This window comes from Tamandua tetradactyla, chromosome 8 (genome assembly GCF_023851605.1).
Source record: "Tamandua tetradactyla isolate mTamTet1 chromosome 8, mTamTet1.pri, whole genome shotgun sequence".
NCBI classification, from domain to species: Eukaryota; Metazoa; Chordata; class Mammalia; order Pilosa; family Myrmecophagidae; genus Tamandua; species Tamandua tetradactyla.
In genome coordinates, this window is record NC_135334.1 from 83,821,055 (window position 1) to 83,843,671 (window position 22,617).

A 22,617-nucleotide genomic window follows, 5' to 3' on the forward strand; every position below is an offset into this window, starting at 1 on the left:
CTTCTGCAATGAATAATGCTTAATCTGATCACTGGAAGCCTTTCAAGGAGGATTCAGAAGAGACAGGCTCTTTCCTGTTTCAGCTGGTGAGCCTCTCCTGTGGAGTTCATCCAGACCCTCCATCAGAATCGTCGGCTTCACAGCCTGCCCTGTGGATTTTGGACTCTGCATTCCCGCAGTCACATGAGACATTTTCATAAATTTTATATTTGTGAGTGTTCCCTGTTGATTCTGTTTCTCCAGAGAACCCTAACTAATACAGAAAATACTGCTTTTTTCTTTCCTTGCTTTGTATATATGTTGTATTATACAATAAAGAAGTTAAAAACAAAAACATCTATCTGTTATCACAGTTAGGAGGTTATTTTCTTCTCCTCGGGTTCCATGACTGCTGTGAATGTCATTCTGCAGACAGGAGTGTCTGGAACTATTCCTGAAGTAGAGTTCTCAACAACAAAGCTCAACAGACCAGAAAATAAAAATAATCATGAATAAATTAAAGGATGATAATACCAAATAATACCTTGTAGAATAATAAACATAGAATAATGCTCTATTGTTGGGGTTGGAAAAAACTCCTTAGAAATGGGACCAAACCATGTAATACTCTCAGGGAACTGTAAGTTATACAGAAATATACTAAGTGGAAGAGAAAGGAAAATCGTTCATAGGACCAATAAATATCCACTGAGTATTTCTGTTCACAAATGGAGAATGCCAACTTCAGGATGGTTAACATTTTCTTGTGGTTTCTTTCCAAGCCATTTATATGATCTTACAATTGACCAAGACAATTTTTCAGTCACTGCTGTTCCCTGTGGTGTCCAACATGAGCACTCTGTCAGCTGTATCTGCATCAGATGGGCACATCCATGGGTGGTACCTTTTTTTTTAATTAAAAAAATTTTTTTTAAAATACCAAAAAACACCAAACACAAACATTCATAACTTTTGATCATTCTGTTCTACATATATAATCAGTAATTCACAATATCATCACATAGTTGCATATTCATCATCATGATCATTTCTTGGAACATTTGCATCTATTCAGAAAAAGAAATAAAATGAAAACAGAAAACAAATGTATACATATCATACCCCTTACCCCTCCCTTTCATTGATCACTAGCATTTCAAGCTAAATTTATTTTAACATTTGCTCCCCCTATTATTCATCTTTATTCCATATGTTTTACTCATCTGTTGATAAGGTAGATAAAAGGAGCATCAGATACAAGGTTTTCACAATTGCACAGTCATATTGTGAATGCTGTATCATTATACAATCATCTTCAAGAAACATGGCTACTGGAACACAGCTCTGCATTTTCAGGCAGCTCCCTCCAGCCTCTCCACTACATCTTGACTAACAAGGTGATGTCTATTTAATGTGTAAGAATAATCTCCAGGATAACCTCTCAACTTTGTTTGGAATCTCTCAGCCATTGACACTTTATTTTGTCTCATTTCACTCTTCCCCCTTTTGGTCGTGAAGGTTTTCTCAATCCCCTGATGCTGAGTCTCAGCTCATTCAAGGGCTTTTCTCAATCCCTTGATGCTGAGTCTCAGCTGACTCCAGGATTTCTGTCCCACATTGCCAGGAAGGTCCACACCATGGGTGGTACCTTTTGATTGTTTCCATGGAGATGACTCTCCACCCATTCAATTGGGGTTACTTACTGGAGCTCTTTAAGAGGGAACCATTTTGGAAAAAGCTTGAGAACCTACACTACAAGAGACCTTTGGCGATGCAGAAGGAAAACACCCCTGGGGAATCCTTATGAAATGAGGAACCAGGAGAGAAAGCTAGCAGATGTTGCCATGTGCCTTCCCAGCTGACAGAGGTGTCCAGAAGCCAAAGACCCTAGCAAATGCCAGCCACGTCTTCCCAGCTGACAGAGGTGTTCCAGATGGCATCAGCCTTTCTTGAGTGAAGGTAACCTCTTGTTGGTTGTCTTAATTGCACATTTTCAGGGCTTTAGAATGGTAAACTTGCAACTTAATAAATTCCCTTTTTAAAAGCTGTTCTGTTTCTGATATATTTCATTCTGGCAGCTTTAACAAACTAAAACAGATTTGAGGGGCTTGACAGAGAGGGCCTAGAATGCTTTGCAGAGACTGTTGGTAGAAATGTGGACTCTAAAGATACCTCTGGCTTTAGACAGAAATGAGGAATGTCATTGCAGATGGGAAGGAAGGCATTCTTGGTGGATGGAAGGCAAAATTTTGGATTGATGAATTTGAATATTTAGCAGAAGAAATTTTGAAACTAAGTGTGGAAAATGTAGTCTGGCTGCTCCTTGCAGCTTATAGTAACATGTGAGAGGAGATAAGTTGAGAACTGAACTCATGGGTATAAAAAACAGAGAAATTGATGTTCTGGAAAAGTCTAGGCTTCCAGAAAGAGAGTCCCCAGAGAATAGTGCCCCATGTGAGGATTAAACCAAACATGGAACCAGTCAGCCATTTCAGAAAAAGCCATGATTGGAGATTGAGTTATCCAGGAAGGCGTTCTGGAAAGTCCTACTGTCTGATGGTTATGATCACTACATACTACATAGAAGACCACAAGAGTGTTCTGTGATCTGTATAAATGGAACCACTGCCAATCTGGACTAAAAGGGACAGAAAAGGGACAAATTGAAAGAAAAATAACTTCGAAGGCAGAAACATAGAAGCTAAGGTCTGAGGCCAATAAACCTTGGACCAGGAAAATGGACACACTCATGCACTTGGAGAGGGTGAGTTTGACTCAAGGGCAGAGGGCAGGAGTTTCAGTGCCCCAGGCCTCAGAGAGGGCAGAGCACATTCCTTGGGGTTTGGGAAGAGCCTGGCTGCCACCACATTGTTCTGAGGGAGGTTGAGCATAGGCCCTAGAGATGCAGAGAGCCAGAGTATTGCCCCAGTACTTGGAGAGGACGGAGCAGAGAAAAAGGAGGTCTCCCCAATGTACTCCAAGGTTACACTTCTCACCCCAGCACTTGGAGAGAACCTGGCCATTGTGCAGGCTCTTGGAAAGGGTGGGACTGCAGCTTTCTAGAGCCCTGAGGATAAATGACTCTCAGCCTTTGAAATCTAATGGAGTTTGCCCTGCAGGTTTTTGGAACTGTTTGGGTCCCGTGACCCTTGTTTTCCTTCCACTTTCTCCCTATGGAATTGGGAATATGCATCCTATGACTGTACCTCCTTTTTATATTGGCAGTAGATAACTTATTCTGAGTTTTACAGGTCCAGAGCCAGAGGAGAAATTTTGCCTTAGGTCAAACCATGCCTGTAGCTGATTTTGATGAGATTTTTGTACTGTTTCTGACTTTGTGCTGTATTTGTATTTTTGCTGAAATGGTTTAAGGCTTTCTGCTATTGTTATGGAATGAATGTATTTTGAGTTTGAAAAGAACATGTCTTTTGGAGGTCTACCTCTTTTCAACATGAAAAAAGTTAGAATAGGCATAACTTAAATATCCCTAAAGACTGAGAGAAGGATCAAAGGAAAAGGAGGAGTTATAACAAATATAAATGATAAAATTATAAAATCACCATTTTACAACCCCAAATGAAAAAAGCAATCATTATGGAAGCTAAAGTATTAAGTAAAAGGTGGATAGAGAGAGATCAGGCTGACATCACCTGAACCCACTTATCAATTTTAACATCACTAAAAGACATATGAGCCTTCTGATGAGATGCACTAAGAAGTACTTACATCACTTATTAAGCATTCATATATATCCCAAATATAATCCAGCCTATAGACTTAACTACCCATTTACAGGAAAAATGAAGAAGGGGAAAAGTTAGATGTCACTATAAAGGAGGAATTAGCCAAATGTAAAATAATACAGCCACCGAGGAAAATAGTTTGATGGACCTGCATAAACATAAACATTGAATTACCATATGACCTGGGAATCCCCCTTTAGGTACATTCCAAAAGAGTTGAAAGCCGGGACTTTGACAGATATCTGTATATCAATATCCATAGCAGCATTATTCACAATAGCCAAAAGGTTGAAGCAAACCAAGTGTCAATCAATGGATGAATGGATAAACAAAATGTGGCGTATACATACAATGGAATTTTATTCTGCCTTAAAAAGCAATGAAGTTATGCAACATGTTGCAATATGGACGAACCTTGAAGACATCATGATGAGTGAAAATAAGCCAATAAAAAAGGACAAATATTGTATGATCTCACTCATATAAAATAACTAGAATATGCAAATTAACAGAGACAAAAGATTGCAGGTTATCAGACATGGGAGGAGGTTGAAACAAGAGGAGATGATGCTTAGTGGGTACAGAGTTTCTGTTTGGGGTGATGGAAAAAGTTTTGGTAATAGATGGTGGTAATGGAAACATAATATTGTAATTAACACCACTGAAATGTATATTTAAAAAAACATGAAACACTATGTTGTACATATGTTACCAATAATTTTTTAAATTACCAATCAGACAAATTTAAAATGAGGGACATACACAGGGTGAATGACCCAATTTCAAAAAAAGAAATTTAATAGCATGAAAAATAAGAGGCAGATAGTGGGAAGAGTTATAGAATAAAAAAGCCAAAGAGACCTAACAACCTTTTTTTTTTTATCCTTATTTGAATAAACCAATTGTAGGAAATCTTTTTGAATCAATTAGGGAAATTTGAACGTAGTTTAGATATTAGATGGTAGTAAGGAATTAATAATACTGTTAGGTGTAATAACGGTAGGTGGTTACTTTTTTTTTTTTTCCTTCTGTTTTACGCCATTTTATTTAGTGGTAATTTAGTTTTTATTATTTGATTTTTTTCAAGTTTTTTTTTCTTCTTTTTTTAACTTTTTTTATTAATTAAAAAATTAACAAACAAAACATTAAGATATCATTCCATTCTACATATACAATCAGTAATTCTTAATATCATCACATAGTTGCATATTCATCATTTCTTAGAACATTTGCATTGATTTAGAAAAAAAATAAAAAGACAACAGAAAAAGAAATAAAATGATAACAGAGAAAAAAAAAGATTATACATACCATATCCCTTACCCCTCGCTTTCATTTACCACTAGCATTTCAAACTAAATTTATTTTAACATTTGTACCCCCTATTATTTATTTTTATTCCATATGTTCTACTCCTTTGTTGACAAGGTAGCTAAAAGGAGCATCAGACACAAGGTTTTCACATTCACAGAGTCTCATTGTGAAAGCTATATCATTGTTCAATCATCATCAAGAAACATGGCTACTGGAACACAGCTCTACATTTTCAGGCAGTTCCCTCCAGCCTCTCCGCTACATCTTAAACAACAAGGTGATATCTACTTAATGCATACGAATAACCTTCACAATAACCTCTCAACTCTGTTTGGAATCTCTCAGCCATTGACACTTAGTCTCATTTCACTCTTCCCTCTTTGGTCGAGAAGGTTCTCTCAATCCCTTGATGTTAATTCTCAACTCATTCTAGGGTTTTTCTCAGTCCCTTGATGCTGAGTCTCAGCTCATTCCAGGATCTTTGTCCCACATTGCCAGGAAGGTCCACACCCCTGGGAAACATGTCCCATGCAGAGAGGGGGAGGGTGGTGAGACTGCTCGTTGTGTTGGCTGGAGAGAGAGGCCACATCTGAGCAACAAAAGAGACCCTCTTGGGGGTGACTCTTAGGCCTAAATTTTAAGTAGACTTGACCTATCCTTTGTCGGGTTAAGTTTCATATGAACAAACCCCAAGACTGGGGGCTCAGCCTATAGCTTTGGTTGTCCACACTGCTTGTGAGAATATCAAGAATTCAACTTGGGGAAGTTGAATTTCTCCCCACTCTCACCATTCCCCGAAGGGGGCTTGCAAATACTTTTCCAGTCACTGATCAAATCACTCTGGGATTCATCGGGGCATCACTCTGGACAAACCAGCAAAATCTCATGTCCTACCTGAGATTCCAAGTACTTATGACATTCAATCAAACTATCTACATGAGTTATATTAGGAAATGCTCTATATTTTGTAACAAATAAACATATTTTGCTTTAGTCTCACACATAAGGTGACATTTTAAAGTATTAATTATCATCTGTTTTCAGCATCCTGCAATAATGACATTCCTTTGTTCTTCCTCACGCAAAAACATTTTTAAAATTTGTTCATTGTACATTTCACTATTATTATACACTCTAGGCATTCCTAGATTATACCATCTTGATCTTTAACATCTATCTTTCTTTCTGATTTCATTTATGTCCCCAGTCCTCCTCCCTCTATCATTCTCACATGCAGCTTCATTCAGTGTTTTAACATGATTACATTACAGTTAGGTACTATTGTACTGTCCATTTCTGAGTTTTTATATTCAGTCCTGTTGCACAATCTGTATCCCTTCAGCTCCAATTACCCAATATCTCACCCTATTTCTATCTCCTGATTGTCTCTGTTACCAAGGAAATATTCCAAGTTTATTCACTAATGCCAGTTCATATCAGTGAGACCATATAGTATTTGTCCTTTTGTTTCTGGCTAATCACACTCAGCATAATGTCCTTAAGGTTCATTCATGTTTTTACATACTTCATAACTTTATTCTGTCTTACAGCTACATAATATTCCATCTTATATAAATGTCACAGTTTGTTTAGTCAACTGTCTGTTGATAGACATTTTGGCTGTTTCCGTCTCTTGGTAATTGTTAATAATGCTGCTATAAACATTGGTGTGTAAATGTCCATTTGTGTCTTTGGCCTCATGTCCTTTGAGTAGAGACAGCATATAGATGGGTCCTGTTTTTTAATCCATTCTGCCAGACTATGTCTTTTGATTGGAGAGTTTAATCCATTAACATTCAGTGTTATTACTGCATGGGTAGTACTTTCTTCTACTATTTTGCCTTCTGGATTTTATATGTCATATCTAATTTTCCTTCTTTTTACCTTTATTCATAGTATTCCTTTCTACACTAGTCTCCTCACCTCTCTCTTCTGTCTTCGTATCTGTCTCTAGTGTTCCCTTTGGTATTTCTTGCAGAGCTGGTCTCTTGGTCACAAATTCTCTCAGTGATTTTTTGTCTGAAAATGTTTTAATTTCTCTCTCATTTTTGAAGGACAATTTGCTGGATATAGAATTCTTGGTTGGTAGTTTTTCTCTTTTAATAATTTGAATATATTATCCCTCTGTCTTCTCGCCTCCATGGTTTCTGCTGAGAGATCTGGCATAGTCTTATTGGGCTTCCCTTGTATGTGATGGATTGCTTTTCTCTTGCTGCTTTCAAGATCCTCTCTTTCTCTTTGACCTCTGACATTCTGATTATTAAATGTCTTGGAGTATGTCTATTTGGATCTATTCTCTTTGGGGTACGCTGCATTTCTTAGATCTGTAATTTTAAGTCTTTCATAAGAGTTGGGAAATTTTCAGTGATAATTTCCTCCATTGGCTTTTCTCCTCCTTTTCCCTTCTCTTCTCCTTCTGGGACACCCACAACACGTATATTTGTGTGCTTCATATTGTCTTTCAATTCCCTGAGTCCCCGCTCATATTTTTCCATTTTTTCCCCTATAGTTTCTGTTTCTTGTCGGATTTCAGATGTTCCGTCTTCCAGTTTTGAAATCCTATGTTCTGTCTCTTGAAATCTACCATTGTAGGTGTTCTAGTTTGCTAGCTGCCAGAATTCAATATACCAGAAACGGAATGGCTTTTAAAAGGGGTGATTTAATGAGTTGCTAGTTTACAGTTCTAAGACCGAGAAAATGTCCCCATTACAACAAGTCTATAGTAATGTCCAATTGAAGGCATCCAGGGAAAGATACCTTGGTTCAAGAAGGCTGATGAAGTTCAGGGTTTCTCTCTCATCTGGAAAGGCACATCGTGAACATGGTCAGGGCTCCTCTCTCAGCTGGAAGGGAACATGGCAAATACAGCATCATCTGCTAGCTTTCTCTCCTGGCTTCCTATTTCATGAAGCTCCCTGGGAGGCACTTTCCTTCTTCATCTCCAAAGGGTGCTGGCTCGTGGACTCTGCATCGTGGTGCTGCAGCATTCTCTGCTCTCTCTGAGTCTCTCTGAATCTCTCATTCTCCTTTTATAGGACTTCAGAAACTAATCAAGACCCACTCAAATGGGTGGAGACATGTCATCCCCTAATCCAGTTTAACAACCATTCTTAACTAAATCACATCACCTAGGGAGATGATCTCATTACAGTTTCAAATATACAGTATTGAATAGGGAGTATTCTACCTTTAAGAAATGGAATTTATATCAAAACATGGCTTTTCTTAGGGGGCATACCTCCCCTCAAACCAGCACAGTAGGTTTCCATTGTTTTCTTCATCTCTTCTACTGTCTTTCATTCCCATAAGTTCTTTGATTTGTTTTTACAGACTTTCAGTTTCTTCTTTTTATTCTTTCCTTGCCTTCTTTATATCCTCCCTCAATTCATTGATTTGGTTTTTGATGAGGTTTTCCATGTCTGTTCGTACATTCTGGATTAATTGTTTCAGTTCCTGTATGTCATTTGAATTGTTGGTTTGTTCCTTTGACTGGGCCATATCTTCAATTTTTCTAGTGTGATTTGTTATTTTTTGCTGGCATCTAGGCATTTAATTACCTTAATTAGTTTATTCTGGAGATTGCTTTCACTTCTTTTACCTAGGGTTTTCTGGCTAGATGAATTTGTTGTCTATCTGTTCTTTGACATTCTGTTCAGCTTTATCTGGACCTTTAGCTTAAGTTTTGTTTAACAGAGGAGAATTTTTCAGTTCTTGTTTTCTTGTTTCTTGCCCTGCTTGTGTGGTGCCTTTCCCCCACACACACTTAGGAGGGTCTGCTTAGATATTATAGACCCCAGCCAGATTTTCCCAGACCAAACTGGCCTCCTATCAGGAGGAAAGAGTCACCTGTGTTGGTTTTCCCTGAGGGTGAGACCCAGCAGGTTGAAAGACTTTCCTGTGAAGGAAGTCTCTGTACTCTGTTTTTCTTATCCTTCCCAGTATGTGGTGCTTGTCTGACTGCAGGTCCCACCAGCATAAGATGATGCAGTTCCTTTAACTTTGGCAGACTCTCCCTGCTGGGGGCATGGTGGAGACAGAGGAGAGGTTGTAGGCTGGTTTTAATGTCTTCAAATTACCAAGCCCTGGGGTCTGAATTCCTTGACAGAGGGATTCCACCTGAGTTGGGCTTCACCCCTCCCCTGGGGAAGGCACAAGCTCCAGATAACCCCCCCAAAGAGCTCATTTCTGCCTATGCCTGGGACAGTTGCAGCCTGAAAAGTCCTGCTGCTGCATCCAGAGGCAGTCAAGCCTTTGTAGATACACAGCCACAAAAACCTCTGTTTCCTTCTTTTTTTTTTTCCATTTTTTCTGTCAGTCCTGCCTCCTTGGCGCCGGGGCAAAAATGAGCAACCTCCGCTTTGACCAAGTTCACCTAAGCTGGAGGCCTATTTTTAGTAGTCAGAATTTGTTAATTAGTTCCACAATTGGTGTTTGATTGTGCCCAGTCCATGCTGCTGGTAAAGTCCTTTCCTTTCCCCTCTGGGATGCGGCCTGTGGGGCAGGGGTGCTGGCTGCCGCAGCTTTGGGAACTCACGGTTCTGGAGGGTGCTCGCAGCCGGTCTAGCTGGTCCAGACTGGGGTACCCTGTGTGTCTGGTCACTGACATGGCCCCAGGAACTGTTCTGTACTGTTTCTGGTTATTTAGTAGTTGTTCTGGAGGCCGAACTAAAATGCGCACGTTGTTAAGCCACCATCTTGACCCATAAGTGGTAGGTGGTTCCTTTTAAAACTAGAACAGGGAGTCAGACAGGAGTTATTATCCCAAACTGATACATATGAATAGGGCACAAAAATACTGAGTTATTTACAGTTGTTAAGGCCCTTGTCAGGAGGCCTCTCAGGAAAGGGGAACTCTTTCTAAACTCTAGCAACACTTTTTCTTTTCAAAAGAAAAATGCCAGTTATGAACATTTAATCAAGAGCAATCGTTATCATCTAGAACTCATTTATTCCATTGAAATAAAGACTAGCCATCCACTTGTCAAGCTCTAGCTTCAGGCAAATGAACTTCCTGAGCAGAAGATATGACTGGGAATTAGCTCCTTTTTGCTTTTAATCTTTTCATTCAGTTATTTCTGTACACCTTTCCTTTTCTCAATAATCTTTCATCATTTACTCAATGGGGAACATGAGCATTGCATTGCCTTTTGAGATCTGGTAGTGAAACATTTCATGTCCTTTGTTTGGTAAGAACAATATTTTCCATTGTCAGAAAGGTATTTTACTATTAACTGTCACCTCTGGGTTAGAGGGATGGTAGATGGGATTGCTTAAGACTTTTCTTCCTAAGTTAAATATTTCTGAATTGTTTAAAAACTTTTAAATGAGTATTGATTGCTTTTTTTCTAATTGGGAAAAAAAAGGACCTTTCTTTAAAATGCTCAATGCCAACCCAGGTACATACACAGAGAGAAAAGAAAGGCATTTTATCCATGGAGCTCTCCAAGGGGATAGGATTTTGTTCTAGTGCATTTTGTCCTCTTTTTCTCTCCTAATGATGAAATCCTACACTTTTCTATGCAATTTTTATCTAACTGAACTATTATTAATTAGCCTCTGGTCTCTGCCTTTAGTCTTGCCCTTCTCAAATCTTTGTGCACAATGTTACTGGAGCTATCTGAAGAATGTCACTTCCTTGTTGCAAATTATTTGAGGCTCCTTGCATTAGTTTGCAAGCTGTCAACATGCAATATACCAGAACTGGAATGGCTTTTAAAAAGGGGAATTTAATAAATTACAAGTTTACAGTTTTAAGGAAGTGAAAGTATCCAAATTAAGGCATCAACAAGAGGTTACCCTCACTCAAGAAAGGCCTATTGGTCAGTTGATATCTGCTGGTCCCTTGCTCTTGGGCTCTGTTGCTTTTAGCCTCTGCTCCTCTGGGAGTTTCTCACTTTACTTCTCCAGGGCTGGCTTTCATCTCTTGGCTTCCCTTGGTTCTCTCCAGGTTCTGGCTTGCTTAACATCTCATGGCAACTTCTGCTGGGCTCCAAGCATCTCCAAATATCTGTGTCTGTTCTCCAAGTGTCGGCATCTGTGTCAGTTTAGCTGTGAAGTTTCTGTCAGCTCTGAGGCTTCTGTCGCTTTTGTCGTTTCTCCAAGATGTTTCCCCGTTTAAAGCCTCTAGTAATCAAAATCCACCTGAAATGGGTGGAGTCACATCTCCATGTAATCAAAAGTCACAACAAAGATTAGGCATGTCACATCTCTGTGGAGATAATCTAATCAAAAGTTTCCCACTAACAGTATTGAATCAGATTAAAATATGGCTTTTTCTGGGATACATACTGCTTTCAAACCAGCACACTTCTCATACTTTTCAAGCTCCAAAGACTCCATGAAGCAATTCCTACCTACCTGTTTCACTAGCCCTACTGCCCTCTTCCTTCCACCTTGCTCTTTAAGCTTCAACAATATCAAAGAGCATCTTAAGGTCCAGTCTGAACCACCTCCATCTATGCCTAGATGAGGATGTACAAAGACTTGCCCCCAAAATTGACTTTGCTGGGGCTAGACTCAGGAGTGTTCCTGACAGTAGGATTGAAGTCATCAGGCTTGAGATACAAGGATTGGACTAAGATAGATGTAGTGTCATCACCTTGCTTGTTGTCTGTGAATGTTTCCACCACTCCTGTCTTGCCAGTAGATTATTAGTGCATCTCCACATCCCTTTGTATTGGTTTTAGCTGTGACTCTAGAGTTTTGACATGACTCTCCAGTGGCTGCTTTGATGTCAGATCACCTGGCATTTCTAAACCAGAAACAGACTCAAAATAAGTATCATGTAGGTCAGGGACTGTTGTGGCTTAGCTTTATGGGGCCTCCTGAGTTCCTGTTGTTGCTGAAGAGATCAGGAAGTGAGGGTGAGGAGGGTAAGGGGACTTCAGGAGGAAGAGAGAATACACCAGAGTGCTTCTGTGCCCCAAAAGACTTTTATCAAAGACCAGCTTGTTCCTTGCCTGTTTTTATTGTGCAATGATTGGAAGCACCCCAAGCTCTCACTCCTCTTGGTTATGCACTATTTACTGAACTGGTGTGCTGAAAGAACACAAAAGGTATTTGCTAGCGATTTTAATTGGGCAAATACACAAATAGAAGGTCAAGGCCTAAAAAGAAACACACCAAAGCAAAATTAGGAATGTTAGGGTAGTGGTATTATGAGTAACTTTTTCCTTGAAAATTTTAAAATTTAGGGCCAGGGTGGCTCAGTGGCAGAGTTCTTGCCTGCCATGCCAGAGACCTGGGTTTGATTCCCGGTGCCTGCCCATGCAAAAAAAAAAAAAAATTAATTTAATATTATTAACTCATCTTTTAAATATTCATCAAGAGAAAAGAGGCAGGGAGAAGGGGATAATCCTGCATCCTTGAAATCTAAATTTCTAGGACCAAGTGTACTGGAATGTATATCTCATAAAAACCCACCTTAGTCCATGAGTCACCAGGGAGCTTGGCAGAATACACTCATGGAATTAGTTATAAAAGTTCCCTTCAATGTACCCTAAAGATAATCTAGTCAAATTCTTTTTATAGACGAGAAAACTGAGACCCACTGAGTTCAAGTAGTTTTACATAAACACACAGCAAATTTGTGGCAGAGTGGAAACGAGAACTCAGGCTTATTTCCTTTTTTATCAAAGCAAGGAACTATTTAATTCTAACTACAGCTTTTCAAGCCCACTCAGTCAACTCTCTCTTTCTAGCCCCTTACACTACCATCTTTGTCATCCTCCAGCCAGCTTCTCACCTAACTCTCAGGTGAGATAAGACTAATGTGTCTCTACCCGCCGATTCCAAAGTACACAAGTCAGATTGTCCCAAGAACTCTCTTGCCACACTCTGCTCTAGTTCCTGGCAGCTGCAGGGCATTTCTTTCATTTGGCAAACATCCACCACTCATGTTAGTCTCCCTCCTAACAGGTTCTCACTCTATTTTCCCTTGCCCAGAAAGTGAGGAAACCACTGTCCTCTGACAGCTCTCTTCAAAGAAATGCTCATGTTTCAAATTTGATTTCCTTTTCTCAGCTTAAGTGAGGAACAGGCTACAGATTTTAAAACCAATTTGGGGGCCATCCTTTCAGTAAGTCCTGACATTTCTTCCAAAATGGGAGTACTTGCCCCTTGTTCCAAATTTTGGGGGCCTCATCTGAGACAGAGAAAACAGGAAAATCTCATTGAACTTTTATAATCACATCAAATTTCCCCCTAGTTTTCATTGTTTCTTAACATATTCCAGCTGAATTGGGGGGGAGAGTATTTAGTTTTTTATTAGGTTATATATTCTAACTAGAGAATGCATGCCCCATATGTTTTTTAGTTTGTTAGACCTTACTGTTGGACCAGCCTCTGTCTCCCTCCTTCTCTTTAACTGAGGCCATTCAATACCACCTGTAGGCTCAGTTCTGATCTAGTCACTGGACCTCATCCTGCCCAGAGGCAGGAGAGTTTATGGCACTTCAGTCCCACACTCTGGGGTTTCCTATCAAGACTATTGCTATTCTGAACTTATGTCCCCATTCTATCAGATAACTGACCTTCAGTCTCAATGTTGAAACTCAGCCCTGCCTTGGACTCCAAACCCAGTACATGGATTTCAGCCTCGTGCTTAGATACAGTCCTGCTACCTTGCACAGTGTCTTTATGTCCCTGTAACTTAGGCCTGTCTTGCTCCTTTCAATTCTCCATTCCTTGGGACAGGAATGTCCTGAGTTTTAACCTACTGGCTAGGGACCTACTATCTGCTGGCCAGACTTATTTGTCTGTCTGAAATCCTGTCAATGTCCTGTCTCAGAATTCTCTGTCTTCCATCAAGACAGCATAATATTTTCTGTTTGACCCCAGATGCCAACTGCTTGCCTATGCTACTGTTTGCTGTTTGTCATTGTGATACCAGATCCCAGCCTCTTTCTCTCAGTCTGCCCTAGGCTATCATAAGACTCAAGCTAAGTATGGACCATTTCCTATGAGTGGAATATTTTATTATGTAACTGCTCTGAAGAACAGCGCAACCCTTGGGACAAACCGGGAAAAGCAGAGCCCTCTGTAGAGAGCCCTTTGAGGACAGTATTCATGAGCAAGAGATCATAGACCCAGGGGTATAAGCCTCTCTGGCAACATGGGACAGAACTCCCAGGATGAACCAGGACCCAGCATCAAGGGATGAAGAAAGGCTTCTTGACCAAAAGGCGGAAGAGAGAAATGACACAAAATAAAGTGTCAGCAGCTGAGAGATTTCAGAGCTGAGAAGTTATCCTGGAGGTTATTCATATGCATTATTAGATATCCCCTTTTTTATGGTGTATTAAGAGTGGCTAGAGGGAAATGCCTGAAACTAATGAGCTGTGTTCCAAGAGCCTTCATTCTGAAGATGATCGTATAATGATATAACTTCTACAATGTGACTGTGTGATTGTAAAACCTTGTGTCTGTTGCTCTTTTTATCCAGGATATGGGCAGATGAATAAAATATATAGATAAAAATAAATAAATAATGGGGTGTGACAAAGGGAAAAATGAAGTGGGTAGATGGAAATCTTAGTGGTCAATGAGAGGGAGAGGTAAGGGGTATGGTATGTGTGAATTTTTTCTTTTTTCTTTTTATTTCTTTTTTGGAGTGATCCAAATGTTCGAAAAAATGATTATGGTGATGAATGCACCACTATGTGGTGATGTTGTGAGCCATTGATCGTACACCATGTATAGAATGTATATGTGTGAAGATTTCTCAACATACATACATTTATTTATTTATCGTTGAAAGGATATTTCTTGGCTGGTCAATAAACCAGAAGTCTGTTGCATTAAATCATCAGTCAATTGGTTGCATGTGTGGCTGATTACATTTGCAATCAACTAAGGCATGTCTGCCACCAATGAGATAATCCCACCAATTGAAGGCATTTAAGGAAGAAGAGATCTTCATATATAGATACATATATATATATATAAAGATATATATATATATATATATATATATATATATATATATATAAAAGAGATCATGGAGTCACCTGTAGAATATACTCAGGAATAGTCAACCTAGACAGAGACTATAAACTCCTGGGTGCTTATTCAGTGAAAGTATGTGTGGCAGACATTTGATTGCCCAGAATCCATGTCCCTTCTTCTGGTCTGACACCATAAATCTTTCTTCCCCATTCTCAATCCATAGAGCTCTGGTAAGGTTAATCCAAACACCAGCTTTAGCTCTGTTCAATTAGAACCACACAACCCCCCTTCAACACTGTATTGTTTCCGGGTTGTACACATGACACAACTGGGCCAATGACAGTCTTACCTGGGGATTTTTCCAGAGCTATCAAGAAAAGAGACACTTTTTGCTTGGGTTACTGAGTTGTTAGAATGTAAACTGTAGCTGTCTGGTGTCCATCTTTGTCACATACAATGCTGCCTGAGAATGAAGTCAACTCGGAGGAAAACAAAACTGAGAGAGGCAAATTCATTACAACATTGATCCAAGCTGAAAGCCAGCAACCCACCTGTAAACTAGTTGGTTCATTAACCAACATATTTACTTTTATTGTGTAAGTAGGTCTGAGTTGTGTTTCTATTTCTTGCAACAGAGAGTTCTGACTAATACAGCTGGTGAGAGAAACTGACTGGTATTTCCTTCTGCTTTCCCAGATGGGCATGCTTCTAGGGAGAAAGGACACCAGTGAAAAGCAAGACTGGAAAAAAATGCATCCAAGAACATACTGTTTCATTCATTCAACCTCACTTAAGAGAGGCAGTATAATATAATGAAAACTACTCAAGCATCAGAGCCTATCAAAGTCCTGTTCAAATCTTAAATAACTATTTTCTAGTTATGTATACTGGGCTATTTCTTAATACCTCTTATCCTCTATTTCTTCTTTTTTTAATATGGGGATAACATTATCCACCTCTTAGGATGTATTAGTCAGGGTTCTGTAGAGAAACAGAACCAACAGAAGAGATCTGTAAATATGAGATTTACAAAGGTGCCTCATGCAACCATGGGGACGGAAGAGTCCAAAAACTGCAGGGCAGGCTGTGAACCTGGCAACTCTGATAAGGGTCTAGATGAACTCCACAGGAGAGGTTGCTGACTGAAGAAGCAGTGAAAAAGTTTCTCTTCTTCCTTAAATGCCTTCAACTGGTAGGATTATCTCATTGGTGGGAGACATGCCTTAGTTGATTGCAAATGTAATCAGCCACACAGGCAACCAACTGACTGATGATTTAATACACCAGACTTCTGGTTTATTGACCAGCCAAGAAATATCCTTTCAGCAATAATCAGGCTAGTGCTTGCCTGACCAGACAACTGGGCCTCATAACTTGGCCAAGTTGATACCAGAACCTAACCATCATCCATTCCTTGTAAACTTGGCAGCTATACACATCACCTTGAAATATACTTCATTTCCAAATAGAACACAATAAGAAATGAATGTTTCCCCTAACAATACTCAACTGTCCTGTGTATAACTGGAAATGCACTACATTTCTCCAGAATAGAATACAAGTCCTTAGGTAACATTCACTCTTAAACCTCATATCCTATGATTTAAATACTATAACATGAACAATACAACTTAAATCACATGATAAAGAAGAAAACAAGATATTTGCTTCTGTACAAATGCAAACATATCCACAACAAAACAGGGAGGAAATATTCATTCAATCACAGTCCTCCTTTCTGTAACTGGTCACATGGTTGTAGTCCATATTTATCACTACCTTCTTCTGTTACCCATTCCATGTTCCCTTTACCCTCAACAAGCACTTCAGCTGGCCGAGGTTCTTTGCCAGGTGGGGCGACCCAAACTTTCGTTCCTGAAGATTATGTGTCAATGGTAATCCTACCCGGATTGGGTTGTTGCAGTTTTCCATTGACTTTAATCACAGGACATGGTAGTACTAAGAGATGCCCTAGGGGATCTCCTGTATTCCAGGAAAACTTCCTTTACCTCCATTGTATTGTTGAAGTCCTATTTCCCTTTGATAGTCAGGATCAATCACCCCAGACAGAACAGTGATTCCCTTTTGTGCCTTTTGACTCAGTAGCATGAGAAGCCCAAAGTGGCCAGGGGGTAGTCTTAACTTCTAGTTCAATGGAATCACTGTTGGGTCTCCAAGCATTCTTCCTTTTGGAACTAAGACCTGTAGACAGCAGAGCTGGTTTGAGGCACGGAAGGCAAACATTTTCCTAGTGGATCACTAGGTGTGATAATGAGTGGTGCCACTCCCATTTCTACCCCTTGATTCCTGAACCCATGAATCCTGGCTGCGGGAGAAACACCATAGAATGGATAATGGATGCTGACTCAGAGCATTTACAGCATCCGGGAGAAAACTGTCCCACCCCTGCAAGGTACTGTCACCTAGTTGGCACCATAATTGGGTCTTCAAAAGGCCATTCCACCGTTCTGTCAACCCAGCTGCCTCTGGATGATGGGGAACGTGGCAAGATCAGAGAATTTCATGAGCATGTGACCATTCCCACACTTCATTTGCTGTAAAGTGGGTTCCTTGATCAGAAGCAATGCTGTGTGGAATACCATGATGATGGATAAGGCATTCCATAACTCCAAGGAGGGTAGTTGCTGCAGAAGCGTTGCATGCAGGAAAGGCAAGCCCATATCCAGAGTATGTGTTTATTCCAGTTAGAACAAATCGCTGCCCTTTCCATGATGGAAGTGGTCCAGTATAATCAACTTCACCATGTAACAGACTGATCAACTTGGGGAGTGGTGCCATATCGAGGACTGAGCGTGAGTCTCTGCTGCTGGCAGATTGAGCACTCAGCAATTGCCATAGCCAGGTCAGTCTTGGTGAGCGGAAATCCATGTTGCTGAGCCCATGCATAACCTCCATCCCTACCACCATGCCCACTTTGTTCATGAGCCCATTGGGCAACAGCAGGAGTGGCTGAGGAAAGAGGATGACTTGTATCCACAGGACGGGTCATCTTATCCACTTGATTATTAAAACTTTCTACTGCTGAAGTCACCCTCTGGTGAGCATTCACATGAGAAACAAATATCTTCATGTTATTTGCCCACTCAGAAAGGTCTATCCACATATCTCTTCACTAGACTTCGTCACCAATTTTTCAATCATGTTCCTTCCAAGTTCCTGACCATCCAGACAAACCATTAGCAACAGCCCGTGAGTTAGTATACAAACACACCTCTGGCCAATTCTCCTTCCAAGCAAAATGAACAATCAGATGCACTGCTCAAAGTTCCACCCACTGGGAGGATTTCCCCTCATCACTGCCCTTTAAGGACATTCCAGAATGGGGTTATAGTGCTGCAGCTGTCCACTTCTGGGTGGTCCCTGCATATCGTGCAGAACCAACTGTAATCCAGGCCTGAGTTTTCTTTTCCTCAGTCAACTGACTGTAAGGAACTCCCTAAGAGGTCATAGCTCAGGCTGGGAAAGAGAGGTAATGTGGCAGGAAGGGGGCCATGGGCATTTGGGCCATTTCCTCATGTAACTTACTTGTTCCTTCAGGACCTGCTCAAGCCCTCTCTCTTATATACCATTTCCATTTTATGATGGCATGCTGCTTCACATGCTCAAATTTATGGCTTGGTGGGTTAGATAACACCCAACTCATGATAGGCAACTTAGGTCTCATGGTAATTGTGCCCATGGTTAAGTGTTAAGTCTCTAATAAGACCCAGTAGCCAGCTAAAAGCTGTTTCTCAAAAGGAGAGTAATTATCTGCAGCAGATCATAAGGCTTTGCTCTAAAATCCTAAGGGTCTGCATTGTGATTCTCCTACAGGGGCCTGCCAAAGACTTCAGAAAGCATCCCTATTTGCCACTGACACTTCCAGCATCATTGGATCTTCTAGATCATATGGCCGAAGCAGCAGAGCAGTTTGCACAGCAACCTGGACATGTTGCAAAGCCTCCTTTTGTTCCAGTCCCCACTCAAAAACTAGCAGCCTTTCTGGTCACTCAGAAATAGGCTGGAGTAGCATACCCAAAATGAGGAATATACTGTCTCCAAAATCCAAAGAGGCCAACTAGGCGTTGTGCCTCGTTTTTGGTTGTAGGAGGGGCCAGATGCACCATCTTATCCTTTACCTTTGAAGGGATATCTCAACATGCCCCATACCACTGAACACCTAGAAATTTCATTGAAGTAGAAGTCCCCTGTATTTCTGTTGGATTTATCTTCCATCCCCTGACATGCAAATGCCTTACCAATAAGTGTGGAGTAGTTGCTACTTCTTGCTCACTAGGTCCAATCAGCATGATATGATCAATATAATGGACCAGCATGATGTCTTGTGGAAGAGAGAAACGATCAAGGTCCCCATGGACAAGATTATGACATAGGGCTGGAAAGCTGATATACCTCTGAAGCAGGATAATAAAGGTATACTGCTGGCTTTGCCAGCTGAATGCAAACTGTTTCTGGTGGTCTTTATAGAAGCTATTGAGAAAAAAAAGCATTTGCCAGATCAATTGGTGCATACCAAGTACCAGGTGATGTTTTGATTTGCTCAAGTACTAATACCACATCTGGAAGAGCATTTGCAATTACAAGTCACCATCTGGTTAAGTTTATGACAATCCATGGTAATCCTCCAAGACCCATCTGTTTTCTGCCCATGTCAAATAGGAGAACAGCATGGTACTGGCACAAAGATAGAAGTATTGACGAATGGAATCAGATCAAGAGTGCAAAAATAGACCAGCAAAAAAAAAGAAAAAGAAATAGGCCACCAAATCTATGTTCAGCAAGGCTCCCAAATCCACTGAAGTGGGACAAAATAGCTTTTTCAATAAATGGGCATGGGAGGACTGGATATCAACAGCTAAAAGAATGAAAGAGGACCCTTACCTTACACCCTATACAAACATTAACTCAAATTGGATCAAATACCTAAATATAAGAATGAGTACCACCAGGCTCCTAGAAGAAAATGTAGGGAAACATCACCAAGGCCTAGTAATAGGAGGTAGCTTCCTAAACTTTACACCCAAAGCACAAACAACAAAAGAAAAAAATAGATAAATGGGAACCCCTCAAAATCAAATGCTTTTGTGCCTCAAAAGACTTTGTCAAAGAGGTGAAGAGGCAGCCAACTCAATGGGAGAAAATATTTGTAAATAATATATTGGATAAAGGTTTGATATCCTATATACATAAAGAAATATACAACTCAACAACAAAAGAACAAGCAACCCAATTAGAAAATGGACTAAGATATGAATAGGCATTTTTCTGAAAAGCAAATACAGATGGTTAAAAAGCATATGAAGAGATGCTCGTTTTCATTAGCTATAAGGGAAATGCAGATCAAGACTACAATGAGATACTATCTCAAACTTGTAAGAATAACTGTTAATACCAGTTCCATCTCCCTACCCCATATTATTGACAGCCCCTTCCAACATGAAAAAAGTAGAATGGGCATAGCCCAAATACCCTAAAGAGTGGGAGAAAGATCAAAGGTGATGGTGGTGTTATACAGAGAAGGTAGGGTTTAACAAACGAGTATGATTGCTGAATCATTATATTGATATTTCTTTTAGTCGCCAGTATCTTAGAGAAGCTAGAAGTAAAAACCTAAAATAGGAGAATTGAAACCCATAACAAATTCTGAAATCTGTTCTACAACTAATTATTGTGCTGTGCTTTGAAATTTATTGCTTTTTTGAATATATGTTATTTTTCACAAAAAAGAAAAAAAAGTCCATTGTGATTATAAAAAATACATATTCCTTCTAGCCTTCAGAAGGAAAAATCTGAGGCGATTGCATCGCAACTCATGACAAACTCTGGGATCTGTCCTGTATCTACTTGTTGAAGGGTGCTTTGAAAACTATTGCTTTTTCTTTCTTTGCTTTGTATATATGTTATATTATACAATTTAAAAAAAGAATGGCTGCTATTAAACAAACAGGAAACTACAAATGTTGGAGAGGATGTGGAGAAATTGGGACACTAATGCTGTATAATGGTACAGCCACTATGGAAGATAGTCTGTCAGTTCCTGAGAAAATTAAATGTCAAGTTACCCTATGAAACAGCCATACCACTACTCGTATATACCCAGAAGAGCTAAAAGCAGTGACACAAACATACATTTGCACACACATACATTTGCACACCGATGTTCATAGCAGCATTATTCACAATTGCCAAAAGATGGAAACAATCCAAGTGTCCATCAACAGACGAGTGAATTAACAAAATGTGGTATAGGGGTTGTGAGGGTAGTTGAGCAGTAGAATTCTCACTTGCCATGCGAGAGACCCAGGTTTGATTCCCAGTCTATGCACTTCCCAAAACAAACAAATAAAAGAAACCAACAAAAACAACCAAAGAAAAAATTCAACAAATGGTGCTGCAATAAGAGGATACTTACATGGAAAAAGAATGAAATGTGACCCTGTCATACAGCATACAAAAAAAAAAGTGGCATATACATACGATGGAATATTGTGTAATGTATAAATGATGTCCTGAAGCACATGACAAGATGGATGAGCCTTGGGGACATAATGCTGAGTGAAATAAGCCAGACACAAAAGGGTAGATATTGTCTGATTCCACTTTTATGACCAAGTAAAGGCAAAATCAGAGGCTTATAATACAGAATATAGGGGACTTAAAGATACACGGAAGCTGGAGATGCGAGAACAGTCAACTAATGAGTTGAACTTAAATGTAAGGGAATAGATAGAAGTGAAAGCAGTTCACTAGTGGTCTATAAGTAATATTATCATATTGAAGATGAGCATGATTGAAATGGGTTGTATAGAGACATGTGTCCCATCAATTAAACATTACAAATATAAATAAGCTCTTGCATGAACTACTTCAAAGGTATGAATCTTCTACAAAGAGTATTTCACAATATAGGGAAGGCTGCTGTTGCATGCCATGGCTATTTTTAGCAGGAAAACATCAACAGTACCACAGTAATACCAGGGGTAAATAATGGGGGGAGGGGAGTTGTTAAAGGGAGGTTTGGATTTTCTATTTGGTGAGGGTGTGTTTATCAGTTATTTTTCTCTTAAGAACAATGAAATTATCTAAAATTGAGAGCGTTGATGGACTGTTGATTTTTGGACATTATACATGATGCCCAATTAAAGGAGGTAGCTGAGGGATGCACTGAGAAGTAGAACAAAAAAGAGTGAAGTTGTGAGGCATGCAACTTTGTGAATAAACCTGTGGGACATATGGTAAAGCAAAATAAGCCAGAAAGAAAACAGCAAATATTGTGTGGTCTCATTTAGAAAATACTTATAAGAAAATTGGGGCCTATATTGTAAGCTCTTAAAGCAGTCACATTTAATCTGGAGCAGTGATTGTTATTTCTGCTTTTGGAGAAGCTGTTTTATATTTGTATAACCTGGTATTTAGAGATAAAAATGAAGTTGACCACGTTGGATTTAAGGTAATTCAGAACACAGGGGTAAGGAAGACATTATCTGTATTTTAGAACTTCACCTACTAAGTGAGATCAAAGAAAGGAAGGTTTATTTTGTTCAGTATCCAAATTTTCTGTAGCACATTATCTAACTCAACCTGTCTGGATAAATCATTTAAACAACACAAACAC